This window comes from Tachyglossus aculeatus, chromosome X1 (genome assembly GCF_015852505.1).
Source record: "Tachyglossus aculeatus isolate mTacAcu1 chromosome X1, mTacAcu1.pri, whole genome shotgun sequence".
Classification (NCBI taxonomy): domain Eukaryota; kingdom Metazoa; phylum Chordata; class Mammalia; order Monotremata; family Tachyglossidae; genus Tachyglossus; species Tachyglossus aculeatus.
Window position 1 is genome coordinate 62131852 of NC_052101.1, and position 18158 is coordinate 62150009.

Sequence of the window (18158 nt, forward strand, 5' to 3'; positions counted from 1 at the left end):
AGCAGCATGACTTAGTGGAAAAAGCACTGGTTGGGAGTCAGATGACCTGGGTTCTACTCCCACCTCTGCTTTTTGTCTGCTGTATGGCCTTGGACAAGTTAGTTAACTTCTCTGTACCTCTATTTCCTCATCTGTAAAATGGGGATTCAATATCTGTTTTCCTTCCTATTTGAAAGGTGAGACCCATGTGGGATAGGAACTGTGCTTAACCTAGTTATCTTGTATCTACCCCAGTATTAGTACAGTGCTTGGCATATAATAAGGCCTTAATAAATGCCACTATTATATTATTATTATAAAAGCAAGAGAGATTTCAATAACAAAGTAATCAAGGCTCTTTAGGAGACTAACAGTTAATGGCATGCAGAGGGGCATCAACCTCCACAGATACCACCTCAAACTTCTCAAACGATTTCATCAGCATCACCTATGTGTTATATTTAACAATAAATGGCAATGACTGGCAATTTCAGATCTCTAACAATAAGGTTATGGAACATACTTAGTCTGCCACTAATGAGGCACAGCTCATCACCCAAGGCCTCTCTGGGTGGGACATGTGATATAAAAAATGAGACCAGACACCCAAACAGCTGTTGCTTGTTGGCCTGAAATAGTGGGACAGTAACCAAAGGTAGAAACAGCATTTTCAGGAATCAGTAAAGCATAATCTCAGATAATTTGGCATATTTTAGGAAAGCAGAGGGATGACAGCTTTAGCCATTGATGCATAGTAATCAGTGGTAGGATGGCATTTTTAGGGAAGAGCCTTCTGGAAGATTGGGATAATAAGGGGAAAATTATATGTATATGTAAAATACTATTGGTCACTCTTTTCAGTCATATTCACACTGGATAAAATCTCACCATTAGTAGCAAAAAGCAGTTTGCCTAGTGGAAAGAGCATGGGCCTGGGGGTCAGGGGACCTGGGTTCTAATCTGAACTCTGCCACTTGCCTGATGTGTGCCATGGGACAAGTCACTTAACTTCTCTGGGCCTCAGTTTCCTCATCTGTAAAGTGGGGATTAAATCATACTCCCTACTTGGACTGCGAACCCTATGAGGGACAGGGACTGCATCCAATCTGATTAAGCCTGATTCTACCCCAGCACTTAGAATACAATGCCTGACACACTGAATAAATATCATTATTATTATTATTATTATCATTATTATTAACATCTCTTTCTTTCTAGACATTCTTGTGTTGGGGTGAACCGACACAGAGAGAGATACACACACTTGTCTTCAGCCAGTGCTAAAGATTTAACTAGAACCTGAGGAAATACATTTTTCTTCTTTTGGTTAATTCTATGACTAATGTACCTTCACTTCCATGCTCTTGCCCCATTCTTTATCCTGAATCTTCCCCATTTCTGGAGTTGGTCTTCTCATTGGAAATTCACAACCCCTGCTTCTTCTTCACGCTTTGGTTTTCTCCTCCCCCTTTCCCTTCCTTTGTAAATTTTTAGTAGATAATTAAAGAACAAACACTTATAATAATCCTTTCCACCACACCTGCCTTCATCTTTACTGCAAGAAAACAAAAGAAAATCTTTTAAAAGCCTTTTTAAAGGGAAAATTACCAATGAAAGTGACATTTTAAATAACTTGACTGATTCAGCCACTGAATTGCATTTTTATCGTGTTTGTTTTTTCATAGTTATGTTTCCCCTCCCCCACCTTGAAGCTTTACTCATTTTTATCCCTAACTCAACAATGCGAGGTTCTACCCAAAGATCACTATTTTTAACCTTTGGCTGTAATGTGGATTTTCCTTTTGTTAGGTGTAAAACAGTTGCAGAAATAATTAAACAAAGTGAAATTTCAAGATAGTAAAATAGACCCAGCTTTCCAAAATTGCCATCAAAAACAAACTTTCTGCTTCAACAATGTTTCACCTAATTCTGTGATAACTGCTTTAATTCCTATATCATGCTTATTACAGTATTCTTTCTCTCAACATTCTTGGATGTTGTTTGCTTTATTTGATGGAGAATGGGGATGTGTAGACTGAATCACTGTAAATACATTTGTCTATAGATTACCTATGTCTTCACAGAAAATATTTTGCTATTTATTGTTACAGCTCTAATCCTTACACTTCATGTAGACTTTAAGGGACAGAAATATGCATCTCCATCTGCACATCCTTGTCAGGAATAGTTCAGTTTTGAGGTGTTATGGCACCCAAGAACTTCCAAAATAGTATGTTCTTTCCATCACTACATCAGGAACTCACAGAATAATTACATTTAAGCCAATTCTGCAATTGGTATCAATATAGGTTTCCATTCAATTCCAATCCTAATGGAAAATAAGGAACCAACACAATTTTCAGTTTGTGTAAGCTAGAAATGGATCTCTAATCAGTGACCTCAACTTGTTAAAATACATTTAACAAGAAAGATCTGAAAAACCCTCCCACTTAGTACTCTTGCTCTTCTGTATGTAGAACATTTTGACTGGTGCATACAAAACACACACAGCGACATCATTTATGATGGCAAGCAAATGCTTTTGGAAAGTGTGTACTGATATGGGCTTTTATTTCTTAATGTGGGGATGAATTCAGCAGTTTGAAATGTTTGTTTCAAACTGCATTATGCCTATTAACAGAGCCTCAGGGACCTAGCTAAAGTTTGTTGGGTGCTTTGAACACCCCATAAAGCACCTCTCACCTGCGTGAGCTGCCACTGCCACTGCCTCCCCAACCCCCACCAAAAACTTCCCTCAAGCACAGCTAGAAGGAACATATTTTCCTTCCAATCACCCCCTTTCCCCTGACAGATATACCTTCCCACCCTGCAACTCTAGCCTATTACTTGGTACTGTGTGGAGGAGGCATGTAGGAGGCCTGGATGAGCTGAAGCTGCAAGGCATGCAGGGAGATGTAGACTCCAGTCAGGTGAAGCAGCATGGCCTAGTGGATACAGCACAGGCCTGGGAGTTAGAAGGATCTGGGTTATAATCTTGGCTCTGCCACTTGTCTGCTGTGTGACCTCAGGCAAGTCACTTCACTTCTCTGGGCCTCAGTTACCTCATCTGTAAAATGGGGATTATGACTGTGAGCCCCATTTGGAACAGAGACTGTGTCCAACCTGATTAGCTTGTATAGACCCCAGTGCTTAGAACAGTGCTTGACACATAGTAAGAGCTTAACAAATACAATCGTTATTATTAATATTATAAGACTGTGAGCCATATGTAAGCCAGTAGTCTTGTATCTACCCCAGCACTTAGAACACTGCCTGGTACCTCTTAAGTGCTTAACAAATATGATAATTATCGACTATTATTATTATTAGGTGGGGAACCAAAGCCTGGTCAACCTAGCTCAAAAGACCTTGGCTGAACTTTGATAAATGAGAAGGGGAGACTCTCCAGACCTGCAGAGAGAGACTCAGGGCTGGAGGATCCCTTCCTCATTTGTCCTTCTTCCCTTTCCCTCTGCCCCCAGTACCCCTGTATTTGAGGGAGCCAACCTGGGATTAGCTGCATCAACTGCCATCTGGAGAAAACAGCTGCATAGGGGCAGAACACAATAATAATCCCTTTAGTTGTTGTTAACAGGAATGACAGCCCAGGACATGCATGCAGGACTGCATTAAGAGAAGTCTGGGGGGCTCAGATGGCTTATCAAGGGATTGCCCCGCCCACCCATGGGTCCCTCCATGACAACATTACAGCACCACCAGCCAGAGATGTAGGCAGAGATGTAGGGGGGCTGTAGGTGGCCTCTGGAGCATGGACTGGAGGCCTAGAAGGAAAGGTAGAGGAAGAAGGGAGAAGGGAAGAGAGAGGAGGGAGAAAGTCTGAGTCCAGAGTCCTGAATCAGGAAGACCCCTGCAGGGTCATTTTCTGATGAGTCTCTCCTCTCCTTTACTCCCCACACTTGGCCCAGTGACTTGCTCTTCAGGCTGGTCACTGTGACAACCTAGAGTGCAGCAGGACCACAGAGCCCATAAGTAAAAACATACACACAAACAGACCCACAAAAACAAGTATCACCTCTATGTCCCTTAAACAGCAAATACACCTTTCCCCTTCACTATTCACTATTAGCTTAAAGACTTCTACCAACAAAGCAATGGAGATGCTTCCAAGAGATGAAGAGCAATGGGTAAATAAGTGATTAGCACAGGTATTAGCACCTATTTGTATTAATCACTATCCCTTCCCACCCCTTGAGGGTGGGTCAACTGAGGCTGGATCCAGAAATTTTTAAATGAACTGAAAACTTGGGAGAATACAATATAGCAGAGTTGGTATCCATGTTCCCTGCCCAAAAGGAACTCAGTTTAAAGGAAGACAGACATGCTGGCATGGGCTGCCTTGAAGAAGATGTTTTAAAAAAAAAAACCCACCATGTTCATAAGACCCCAAGCAGCAGTTGCGTTGGTATGGTCGAGAGAGCCACAAATTTAGAGGTCAGTCTAGGCCCCTGTAAACTGAAGGCCCTGGGTTTAAGCCCTTTGTGCCCTGCATTTATCTGGCCCTAGTAGGAGCTATGAATTGGTGAGATGTTTCCAGAAATTTTCACCCATGTGCATCATCACAGCTATCTCACTTCCTCCTGGATTCAGTCTGGGACAAGGACAAACCGTTGGGAGGAAGGAGGTTACACGGAGTAGGACCAGAGGCAAGTCCCTTGCTTACCATTGCTTGCATTCCCAACCTAGGGTCTTCAACTAGCAAGGTAGGGAAGGGAGAAATCTAGTCCTTTCTTTAATAAAAAAATACCCCAGAAAACCCCCAATTATAATCCCCACAACTCTCCTAGAGGGAATGTTCCTGCTGAGTCAGAATCTACCTTTCAATATCTGTTCTTGATTGTTTCCCTTTTTTAATTAATATATATAAAAACTAGCCCATAGGTCCAATTTAGTGCATCCTGCGTTTTATTTTAACCCTTTCATTCAGAGTACTCCCAGTGTTCTGTAATGAATGAGTGTGATTGTCACTCATCTTTAACATATTCCTGGAACAAAACAGAGTCTTCTGATTTTCCTCCTATTGCCTCACTGTCTGGGACCCCTTTCATTGGTTGTTTTTCGGAGACAGCTACCTCATCCTATATCTCCAACTTTTTAAGTACTGCCATGCTAATTTGGAAAAAGGGATACCCCGCTGTTATTTTTAATTGGCCTCTGCTGTGTTCTACCTTTTCTGATTTGCTCCATGTCAAAGGGAAGAGCAACCACTCTTCCCTAGCTCATATTCTTGAAAGAGGATCACCTTCGTTAATCACTGGTTCTATGGGGTCCACTGTCTCCATGACATATGTTTCTTCTATTTTTTTTACTCCCACATCTCCCCCTTTTAAGGGACGATAGTCCCCATTGTTTCTCTAATCCTTCCTAGAGAGGCATCCCAGTGAATTTCCCCTTTGGGTTGAGGCAGTGCACTGATTCCTTCCTCTGGCTCCTCTAAGAAGTGCAACTTTTCTCTCTCATATCTCTTTAGAGGGTGGACCCCCACTCCAAGACTTCTATTCATCACCATCCATGATTCTATGTGGAGAGCGATTGTCTCGTCTTTTTATTTTATTTATTTATGGAAGGTCTTCCTTTGCAGGGGTGGACTTTCTCCTGGTTTGCTTCTAATTCCATAGATGATGGTTCTCTTCTTTTTTTTCTCTCAGTCTTTGGGGAAAGACTATTCATCCCTTGTTTTTGTCTTTTTCAGGAAGGAAGTGTCTCTTCCTAGTCTTTCCCCATCTCTTCCTCCAGCCTCCAGTCCTCTGAATTGCTGGAGAGACGCTGTCTTCTCAGAAGCCCACTCTGACATGTGGGCTGATGTCACAGAAGATGGCAGTGTAATATCACAGGACAATCCCTCCCCTTTGCTAATGGAATATAGCACCCCATTTGGAGATGGCTGGCAAAAAATCATTTCTTCAAAAAGTGTTTTCCCCCTACCCAACAGCCCAACCCATCCCAGTTCCTGGCCCTTGGCTCACCTGTTCCCTCTTCCCCTCTTCCCAGTCCTCAAATTTTCCCAGTCCCCACTTGCCTTGTACCCTCCCCTGCTATTCTCTCAATATTTTTTTAAACAAAGTTCAGGTCATTCTTCCTACTCTGGCCCTTTGTGAAACTGGCAGTCCCCACTTCCAGGAGCTTCAAAACTAGGAGGGTTTGAATGCGGGGAGAGCAGGCAGGGGAGTATGGAAGGGCCTGGTAAAGGATCCAAGGTAGAGGGGGAGGAAGGTTCTACCAAGGTGCTGTGAAATATTTTATTTCTTTATCTCTATGGGCTGTTCATTCACGTACTCCTTCAAAAGTATTCTGAATGTTTACCATGTGCAAAACATACACTAATGTTCCATCCAAAGAACAACTCTACTACTACTAAGCACTGGGAACAAATATAAGAATAAGAATTAGACTCTGTCCCTGGGCCCAAAGGGGCTCACAATCAAAGAAGAATAAGGAGGGCTGAGGTGTTGGCAACTGTCACATAAGGAAAGACCAAAATAATAAAAATAGAAGACAATTAAAATGCAAGGTCAACAATGAATACAGTAGGACCTACAGGACATTATGACTAAAAGAACAGTATTTCAAGGAGCAGTCAGGGCTTCAGTCTTCTACTCACCATTCTGGAATAAGGAAGAGTGGGAGCCCCAGATGGTTGAGGAGAGTGGGTGGTTGCATGCAGTGTGTCAAATCATTTCAATTTGTTGATTTCAAAGACATTTCAAGCTGATCTTGGCAGAGGAATAGGAGGAAAAGGAAATAGGTGTCTAGGGTCTCCAGCTTTCTCTGCCTCTTTCCTCATAACTGGTTCATTCCTTCTTTCCTCCTTTTTCTGCATCTTTTCCCCTCTTTCTCCCTTTGCATGGAAAAGAAAGGGGAAATGGTCCAGCTGTGGAGGAGGCAGAAGGAAAATGACTTTAGAACTCGATTATGAGCAACTTTTGTATAAAAAAATCTGAACTGAGCCTCCCTTCTTGGATTTGGAAGTTCAGTGGAGGACTGGTTTGCCCAGGCATCATGGGGTTTTTCCTGTTTGGTGACTCACCAGAAAACTTTAGGTCCCAAGAACTAAATTCACTTCTAAACAAAAAAGAATTAGGGTTTTGTTCTTTTCAATTTCAATAGAAAGGGAAGATTCAGTTTGAGGGGGCTGTTACTTCAGCCCTAAAAATTACATCTGGGGGCAAAGTTTCTGTAATAGCTCAGGCTTTCCTTTTTAGTTGTCGAGCTGGCTCTTATAAATAGAATTTTCGGGTGAGCTGGTGTTACTAGCATAGGACAAGAGTAGTAGATAAGGATAAAGCAGGACCCTGTAAGAAATACGGCCAGAGAGACCTATGCCTCTTGCCCAGGCAATCCTGCCAGCCCAAATAATAATAATAATTATAATAATTATGGTATTTGTTAAGTACTTACTATGTGCCAAGCACTGTTCTAAGTGCTGGGGTAGATACAAGGTAGTCAGGTTGTCCCACGTGGGGCTCACAGTCTTAATCCCCATTTTACAGATGAGGTAACTGAGTCCAAGAGAAGTGAAGTGACTTGCCCAAAGTCACACAGCTGATAAGTGGTGGAGCCGGGATTAGAACCCATGACTTTTGACTCTCAAGCCTGTGCTCTTTCCACTGAGCCACACTGCTTCTCTAAAAGACCTTCCCCAAAGGAGGAAGACTACTTGGATGGCTAAACCCTCTGAATTTTGATTGGAATATCCCCAAACCTGATTGCTGAGAATGCTGAGGATGCCATCAAGCAGATTGGGTAGAAGGAGCCAGGGCCCCATTAAGAGAAGTCAGGGCCCTGGGCTGGGCTATCTAGTGGGGTTCCCCTCACATAATCCTCAATGACATTATCACAGAGCCACCAACTAGAGTGGCAGCAGAAATACTGGGATCAAGAGGCCTTTTGTCTCAGGGGAGGGAAGGAGAGGGAGGAAAGATGAAGGGAGCAGGAGTCAGGAAAAACCCATTGTAACTGAAAGGCATTCTAGCAAACATTTCCATCCCGCTTCCTTGCCATGCTTCACACTGTTGCTTGCTCTTAGAAGACAGGTCAGCCTAAAATGCAGTAATCAGAAATGGCATGACTGTTGTGGAGCACAGACTTTGAGGAGATGGAGATACAAAGAAAAGGAAACAAACACCATCTGGCAACAAGGATAACAAGTGCAACAGTGCAGCAGTGCAGCACTTGCATTATACGTGCACATATTATGGAAGTGATTGTCAGTTGCACATTGGTTTTAACAACTACTTGAACACATAGATAAAAATATCATTGTCAGTACCATCCTCTTTAAAACTAAAGGGCAACTATATCTTGAGGGAGAAAAAAGGAAAGTTTGGGTATTAAAGGATATGGTGTGTTAGGGAAATGCTTGCTTTGTTTAGCCACAGCCTGTTTTGAGGTACCTAATCAACTTGATAAAGTCCCAGGTTCACTAACAACACTGTTAGTGACAGTGACATTCTGCTGACTTGTCAATTGACATTAGCACTCACCAATTGGCCAGTACAACCCCATGATTGCTTTACCAATTATGCCATGTACCCATTGGCCATGTCACTATGATTTTCTTAATGGTATTTGTTAAGAGCTTACTATGTGCCAGGCACTGTACTAAGTGCTGGGGTAGATACAAGCTAATCAGGTTGGACACAGTCCATATCCCATGTGAGACTCACAGTCTTAATCCTTGTTTTACAAATGAGGTAATTGACACACAAAGGAGTTAAGTGACTTGCCCAAGTCTACACAGCAGACAAGTGGCATTAGAACCCAGTTCCTCTGATTCCCAGGCCCATGAAAGAACTTCAGGACAGTAAACCCCTGCCCCTGCTCTCTCCCCCTCCCTCCAGGCTCGCATCTCCTCCTGCCTTCAGGACATCTCCATCTGGATGTCCGCCCGCCACCTAAAGCTCAACATGTCGAAGACTGAGCTCCTTGTCTTCCCTCCCAAACCTTGTCCTCTCCCTGACTTTCCCATCTCTGTTGACGGCACTACCATCCTTCCCGTCTCACAAGCCCATGACCTTGGTGTCATCCTCGACTCCGCTCTCTCATTCACCCCTCACATCCAAGCCGTCACCAAAACCTGCCGGACTCAGCTCCGCAACATTGCCAAGATCCGCCCTTTCCTCTCCATCCAAACTGCTACCCTGCTCATTCAAGCTCTCATCCTATCCCGTCTGGACTACTGCACCAGCCTTCTCTCTGATCTCCCATCCTCGTGTCTCTCTCCACTTCAATCCATACTTCATGCTGCTGCCCGGATTATCTTTGTCCAGAAACGCTCTGGGCATATTACTCCCCTCCTCAAAAATCTCCAGTGGCTACCGATCAATCTGCGCATCAGGCAGAAACTCCTCACCCTGGGCTTCAAGGCTCTCCATCACCTCGCCCCCTCCTACCTCACCTCCCTTCTCTCCTTCTACTGCCCAGCCCGCAACCTCCGCTCCTCCACCGCTAATCTCCTCACTGTACCTCGTTCTCGCCTCTCCCGCCGTCGACCCCCGGCCCACGTCATCCCCCGGGCCTGGAATGCCCTCCCTCTGCCCCTCCGCCAAGCTAGCTCTCTTCCTCCCTTCAAGGCCCTGCTGAGAGCTCACCTCCTCCAGGAGGCCTTCCCAGACTGAGCCCCTTCCTTCCTCTCCCCCTCGTCCCCCTCTCCATCCCCCCATCTTACCTCCTTCCCTTCCCCACAGCACCTGTATATATGTATATATGGTTGTACATATTTATTACTCTATTTATTTATTTATTTATTTATCTTACTTGTACATTTCTATCCTATTTATTTTATTTTGTTGGTATGTTTGGTTCTGTTCTGTCTCCCCCTTTTAGACTGTGAGCCCACTGTTGGGTAGGGACTGTCTCTATGTGTTGCCAATTTGTACTTCCCAAGCGCTTAGTACAGTGCTCTGCACATAGTAAGCGCTCAATAAATACGATTGATTGATTGATTGATTGATTGATTAAACAAGAGAAGCAGCGTGGCTCAGTGGAAACAGCCTGGGCTTTGGAGTCAGAGGTCATGTGTTCAAATCCCGGCTCTGCTGTGTGACTGTGTGAAGTGACTTGCCCAAAGTCACAAAGTCAAGTCACACAGTCAGTTGTGTGACTTTGGGCAAGTCACTTCACTTCTCTGGGCCTCAGTTCCCTCAGCTGTAAAATGGGGATGAAGACTGTGAGCCCCACGTGGGACAACCTGATCACCTTTTATCCTCCCCAGAGCTTAGAACAGTGCTTTGCACATAGTAAGCACTTAACAAATGCCATCATTATTATTATTAAACCCAGAACAAAGCATACTGACCATTTGTAGATAGTGATGGGTGCAGGGCATATTAGGAAACTCTGGTGCCTATTTTTTTCTGGCCTGAAAATATTACGGATTTAAGAATTATCAGGCAAACATTACTGAGACTACATAGCCAACCACTGAAGAAAAACAGTAAAAACTGGTTAAAACATTCAAGTGACTGAAAAATAAATGACATTACATTCAAATGTTGAATAGAATGATAATGCCACAGAGATTTTATACTATAGATGTATATATCTGGAACTAAAATTAATGAATTTTACATATATATAGATAAGATTCATATGAAAACACTCATACATATATAGTATTTATATGAAAACACTCATACATATATAGTATAGTATAACTGTGGTACTTGTTAAGTGTTTATCCACTAGACTGTTAGCTCATTGTGCAGGGAATGTATCTACTATATTGTTTTGTTGTACTCTCCCAAATGACTAGTACAGTGCTCTGCAGAAAGTGCTCAATAAATACAATTAACTGACTGCTAAGCATTATATTAAGCATGGAGTAGATACAGGATCCCCTCTCAGGATCACGCTTTGAGGGTTTTCCGTACTCTACCAGCCTCGACTACAGGTGGGAGGGTCAAGCAGAGGCATACCCATTCCATTCCTAGCTTGGGCAGTGGCTAGCGAGTGGAAGACAGTCTGCTACAAGTCAAAACTTACCTATGCTGGGCAGCAGACGCATGGGAGAGAGTCGAGGGCTGAGACTAAACTTTACAGCATGGAAGAAGGCATTGGTAAACCACTTCCATACTTTTACCAAGAAAATTCTATGGATTCAGTACTTGAATGATTGCAGATGGAGGTGGGGCGTTCTGGGAGACATGTGTCCATAGCATCGCTGTGGATCAGAAACAAACAACTCAACAGCATAAGACAAGATACAGAGTAATCAGGTTGGACACAGTCCCTGTCCCGCATGGGGCTCACAGTCTAAATAGGAGGGACTAGGATTTAATCTCTATTTTGCAGATGAGGAAACTGAGGCAGAGAATTGAAGTTACTTTCCCAAGATCACACAGCAAGTAAGTGGCGGAGCTGGGATTAGAACCTTCATCCTCCAATTTCCAGGTCTGAGTTCTTTGCAGTAGGCCATGGTGCTTCCCATGGTAATGTACATATCCCTGTCTACGTAAATACAAGGTCATGTACTAAGAGGTGAGGTTATAATTGGGTTCTACCATTTATTAGAAAGTATTTCCTCAGTATGCCTACCAAAATAATAAATGAAATAAACATCAATTGAGAATGTAAAAACTGAGACTATCAAGTTTGGGTTTGCAAACATGAATTCATGATTCAGGGTTTTTATTTTTGAGGATACATGAGAAGAACCTTCTGATAAAATACTCTTCCACCACATCTAAATACCCTTGGAATAACCCAGAAAGTCAGAAGGCATAAAGAGATTTCTATCCTTAAGAAAGGTCTCTTTCAACATTTGTTATCTCTTGGTTGATTTCAAAGAGAGACTGTGAATATAAAATTTGATTGCTAAAATCCCAGACATTTACTTAAAAATGATGGCTAGGTTATATTGATTGGTAGTTTTAAGGTGATAGAGGGTGCTTTGGGTAATTGTAATTTAATTTTTTAACATTCATATTTAAGCACTGATAATAAAAAACATCAACTGTACATATAATAGCAATTATGCATGATTTTTAAAGCCTGTTTAGCTTCATTTATTTTTCCAAGCCTTAAAACTATTACTAATCCATGTAGCATCAAGCTATAAAAATTGCTAACCATTTTTTTATGCTGGTGTAGCATTTTTATTTCTTTAGACACTTTGTGCAAACATTAAACTGAGGTAACTGCATAAAAATGAATTGGAGACATATAAGTGCAATCTACTCGCTCATAGACTTCTCTATGCAAAGATCTTCTCATTGAGAATTGCTCCTTGGGTGTGTGAAATGCTAAGGATTGCATGGGCCAAATTTAGTTTAAGTTTAAATTTTACTATTGTTTTTGATCAAGCAACACTTTTGGTGAAGAAAAATGCATTGTAAAAACCAAATGAAAAGGGCCAAACTATTATACTGTATATAGCTCTTTTTAAGTATTCAATTTAAATTAATTCAAATTTTAAGAAATAAACTATTGCACCAAGTTTTGCTATTTGAGTTACTGAGTAGTTTGATCTTAGTATTTTCTTAAGTATAAGCGCATGATAGCGAATGTACATAAGATTTTTCCTTTTTATTTTCATTCTTTTGGTTCTACAACCTTCTATATGCCAATTCATTCCCATTGACTGCAATTTAGGATTTTCATTTGATAGATCCCACTACCAAATCCTTAGAATGAGTAGCAAAAGGGATAGCATGAGGCAGGCACAAAAAGTACTTATTATATGTTCAAAAATGTGACTTCTTTGAATAAACAGAAAAGTTCTTGAGTGACAGCTTTTGTTACCACTTTGTCTGATGGTACTGTACTGAAGAATTCAGGTTACAGCTATGTCTTTATATTTCTAGTTTTGACTTCTCTTCAACAGAGCTTCAACTTTAAAACTTTGCTTGATGTATAAATAGTAGCAGTCTGCAGATACAGTAAATGTTACTCTGGCAGTTACTGATAATTTTCATCACAGTTTTCAATCTAGTCCTATTGAATGTCTCACTGTATTTTGAAGGAGGTTGTGCTATTACATGCTTGGCTAGAGAGAAAATGGGTCATATTTTTTTCTACAAAATCAGCTTAGTTTTTCACATAGTTTACATGCTTCAAATAGTGAAAAAGTTTTAGTTTGCTTAGGTTTTTTGGTTTTGTTTTGTTTTTTTTTTTCTGTATAGTTGGGCTTCAATCAGAAATGTTTCCATTGTAATAATAATATGGCAAGTTGGTTTGGCAAAAGTACTTGGAAATTCCACTGGGGTTATCTTGATCTAGAATCAATCACAAATGTAATTAGAGAACTAACCTAAGATGCAGCCTGCTTTAAATCTTATGAAACAGTTTTTAACAGACAAGTTCTTATACTTGCAATATAGATTCTTAGTTAAAGTATTTTCTCTAAAATTTGTACTTCCGTAAATGAATATTTACTCAGAAGTGGCCATTACACTTTTACAATCAGGCAAGTGGCTAAAGGAAAGAGTTCAAGTGCACTGTAGCAGAAAAAACATGTCAAACATGTCTGCTGATGTAAGAATACGCTACAACCTACTAAAACTCAATCATTTTTAAAGACATCATCTGTCTATGTTCTCAAAATGTGACATTGGGAGGAGAAGGGTGGCAGTGAGAACAGGAAGGAGTGAGAAAATCCCACTTCAAATGATTTTATGCTCTTCATATCTGCCCTCTCCAAATGACTAAAAGGAATGCTTACATCAATTAAAAAAAACACAATTTTCAAGTGGTAAACATACCTTTTTGATTTGCAACAGTAAACCATGAAGAGGTCATATCTAGGTTTCAAAATTCTCATTAAGGAACTTCCTTTGTCAATGTTTTTATTCAAGTCATTTAGAATATATATACAAGTTTAGGGTAGACCTTGTTCTCTCTCCAGTTCCTTTCCCTTTTCTCTTCCCTTTCCTCCTAACCCCCAACTCTGGCTTTCCCCCATTTCTTCCCAGCCCCAGCTATTTCTAACCAGAACACAAAAATATGAACAAGAAAACAATGCAAACCAAGACAAACGGTGGCATCAGATTGGGAGACATCTAAAAGCACTTAAAGATGCAAAGAGACAAAGGCAGTTGAAAACGCAAAGAGAGAAAATACTGTCTTCACAAATACAGGATTCCATCTGTGGCCCTTATGCTGACGAATAATAGTCTGCCAATTAAAGAATTACAGGATATGATTCCTACTGTTTTAAAGATTAATAAAGTCACTCTCAAGTCTAAGATCACCAACGGCTAAAGCTATAGTTTTGCCTCATATTTTCCCTCAAGTATTATTGGCATAATATTTCTTTCATTCCTAGTATCTTCAGTGGTACTGTATTAGACAGTATGCTGTTATGCAAGATTAATTAAGGAAAAGACTTGATATTTGCCCTCACTTAGATGACAGCCTAATAGAGAAAACTTAGTGGGAACATATAGACTTTTTTATCAAAGACAAAAAGAGACTATGAAAAATGTGCTTTACTTTCTAGTTTAAAGATAAAAATTAAAATGATGAATATCTCATGTCATGCTGATTAATTTTTTTGCATGCGGGCACTCAGTAAATGTTAATTTTTTTTAAATGAGCACTTTTTCAATGACAATTAAACCTCATTTACTATCATCATTATTTTCCATTTTTTGTCTAATTGTTCTATCATTTGCCTCTATCTTAAATATTCCTTTCTATTTTTGCTTAATCCAGGGTTCTGATTTGACTTGTTTTCTATGAAATACACTTGGTATTCTAGTTTTCAATAGCTACATTTTTCAGTCCTCATTTTTATTTATTTTTTGCAATGTCTTAGCAGTTTCTGAAATTATTCCCCCCCAGGTTGATGTCAAAAAACCATGAAGAGCATTCTAATATAGCTTTATAAATTCCTAGCTGAATGTTCAGAACTTGATATCCTTTGTGTATTTTTTCTTTTAGGCTTATGCTACTGTGAGTCTAATGTCAAATAACGGTACAAAGGAAGAAATTTAAGAAATTTATTGTTTGCATACTATTTAAAAGATGAAAATGTCAGTTCCATGTACCCGAAGTTTGTGACTCATTTCAGATGTCAGAATTCTGGGTTGAACAGACTGGGCTCAGGGATGTGCATGTCAGATGATTTGCTAATGAGGAGGAGATAGCTCTCTTAGGGAGTTGAAAAATAAAAACGTAAACAGGGATGTTAAAGAAATAAAATAACTTACCAATAGCACGGATTGCTATACAAATAACAGCTTACACTTAACAGTTCCTTAATGCAGTACATGGAAGTTTCAAGACACCTAGGTTTATACAGAATTCTCCACATGTTCTTACACTCCAGTAACCTCTATCCAACTTTTTTGTTTCTGAATCACTTTGTGCAAAAGCGATTTAAATTACATGCAGCCTGACTACGTGTGATAATTTGAACTGATTGTTAATTAATTCTGTAAGTAAATAGGTACTGCAATCTTTATAATCATCAGGTTTTGCTATCTATTAACCTTTTCTATGCTGCTCTTTAAGATACAATATGAAGCAGCAGTTCTCTCACAAACTTGATCTCTCTTTGTAGATGTTAATAGTCCAGCACTGCAGAGCTCCTAACTGTAGGTTTCCAAAATTACATATTTGTAAAGTCAAATTGCTTGTAAGAATTGATTTTCTGTATATAACTTAAGAAAGGGTGCATCTCGAACATTGGATTGAATAAAAGGAAGGCTTGGTAAACGTGAAGTGCTAGCCATTACCAGCTAAAGATAAGAGTTAGGTCAGCTAGGGAGCTGGACTGGGTATATGTTGTGTTTCCTGGTTTCTGAATCAACCAATCAATAAATCAATGGTATTTATTGAGTGCTTACTCTGTGTACTTGGGAGACTACAAGAGAGTTGATAGATACGTTTCCTTCTCACAACAAGCTTACAGTCTAGAGGGAAGATAGACAGTATAAATAAATAATGCATCTATATTTACATAAGTGCTGTGGGACTGAGGGTGGTTGAATACCAAGTGCCCAAAGGGAACAGAACCAAATTCATAGATGATGCAGAAGGAAGAAGGAGTCAGGGAAAAGAGGGCTTAATTGAGGAAGGCCTCTGGAAGAGGTTTAACCTTAATAAGGCTTTGGAGGTGGGGAGAGTGGAGGTCTGCCGTATATGGAGGAGGAGGGAGTTCCAGGTCAGAGGGAGGGTGTTAGAGGAGCAAAGTGTGCAGGCTGGAGATCAGTGAGGTAAGGTCAGATGGGTACGATGATTGAATGCTTTAAAGCCAATGATAGGCATTTCTGTTTGATGCAGAGGCAGATGGGAAACCATTGGAGGTTCTTAAGGAGCAGGGGAACATGAACTGAACATTTTTGTTTTAGAAAAATGATCCAGGCAGCAGAGTGAAGTATGGATTGGAGTGGAGAAAGGCAGGAGGTAGGGAGGTCATAGAGGAAGCAGATGCAGTAGATAAGGCAGGATAGGTTAAGTTTATTATTTAATAAAATTACAAAATAATAAAAATAGGACAAGATTATTTGTTTCCCAATTACTTACTGAACTGACTCACTCTTTCTCTGCTTTCACTAAGACACTCCTCACAATTCACAGGCAAAGAGGGAGGAGTTGGCCTGCTCCTAGCCTCCCAATATTTTTTTTTGCCTCATCCTCATCCCCTCCATCTGTCGCTTTGCATCTTCCACCTCTACTACTCACTAATATGGCATGTTGCTATCATCTGCCTCCCACCCGGCCCTATCTCCAATTTTCAGAGCTATTTCGATGCCTTTCTCACCTTCCTTCTCCCTACACGGATTGTCGGGGACTTCAACATCCATGTGGACATTTCTGATGGCCTCCCCATCTGCCTGTTCCAAATCACTTCTTATCCCCACTGATCCACCCACCTCACCCACTCACCACTTGGACACACATCATCACAAGTCACTGTGTCACCTCTAGCCTCACCAACTCTGAATTGCCGTTCTCTGTTCACAACCTCCTCACTTGCCTTCTCTCCTAATCCCATCTTCCCACAAAACTGTGCTTTCCTCTCACAGATCCCTCCAACCTCTATTCCCCTCCACTTATTCCAGGCCATCATGCCCTATTTGCACCCTCATGTCCCCCTGTCACTCTTTATGCACAAACTCATCTCCATACATTCTTCCAAACTTAACTCCCTTGCCCTGCCTCCCTCCATCCCTCCATCAGATTAACACCACCAACCCCCATACCTGGATTATTTCCACAGTATGCTTCCTGTTACTGCTTTTATACTGTAGAGCACTACTGACAGAAATCCAGGCCCCTAGTCAACTTTGGACATTTCAAATTCATCCATACTCTCTATAATTCTGCCTTTTCTTCTCAGCTACACAATTTTGCCTCCCCCATCCACTCCCCTTCCCAAAACTCCCACCAGGTATTCCAAACCTTACCTCCCTCCCAAATCCCCAGTGCTCCCACCTCCTTCCCCTTTAACCCTTGATGGCTTTGCCAACCTTTTGGTTGAGAAAATCAAAACCATCAGGGTTTAGATTCCCCAAATCTCCCCCTTGCTCCATCCCATCCCCACATCCACTCTCCCATGCCTATCAATAGTAGAGCACCTTCCTACTTTCAAACCACTGACCTCATCCTTTTTCACCATCTAAATATACTTGTGTTCACTATCTTCCAGACCACTATCTAAGACTTCCTGTTCTCTGATGGCTCCTTTCCCTCTGCCTTTAAATACATACACATCTCCCCACTAAAAAAAAATTTTCTCTGCACCACATTGCCTCATCCAACTATTGCTCCATCTCTCTCCTCACATTCTTGTCTTTCTCTTCGATAGTGTCCTCAAAATTATGTGCTTCTTAAATTTTTATTTCCTATAATGACATTGTTTTCTTAGAAAACATATATAAGACCTCAGGTGCTAATGTGAATAATTGTAGGCTCCTTGAAGACAGATATTTCACCTTTTACTTCTATTGTCCTGAGCATTTACTGTAGTGCTCTGCACTAAGTGGGTGATCAATACAAACTTAATGATGATGATGATATATGAAGCTGCATGCTTACCCTTAGCTTGTTTGACCTCAACAAGGTAGGGATTTCAGGGTAGCAGAACATACAAGTAGGAAATATCAAATAAGAAAAGCAGTATGGCCTTGGGGAAAGAGCCCAAGCCTGGGAGTCAAGAGGACCTAGGTTCTGGTTCCAGCTCCACCACTTCACTATTTGGCCTGGGGCAAGTCACT

The 18158-nt window shown here is 41.0% G+C and overlaps 1 protein-coding gene and 1 non-coding gene across 3 annotated transcripts in view; both read left to right on the forward strand.

Moving 5' to 3' along the window:
• MDFIC2 (MyoD family inhibitor domain containing 2) overlaps window positions 1-18158 on the forward strand; it is a 118586-nt gene that overhangs the window by 87925 nt on the left and 12503 nt on the right. The window lies entirely within an intron of this gene.
• Window positions 10833-10970, forward strand: LOC119920134. Its single transcript, XR_005447899.1, has one exon. It is a non-coding gene; the product is annotated as a small nucleolar RNA SNORA7 (small nucleolar RNA).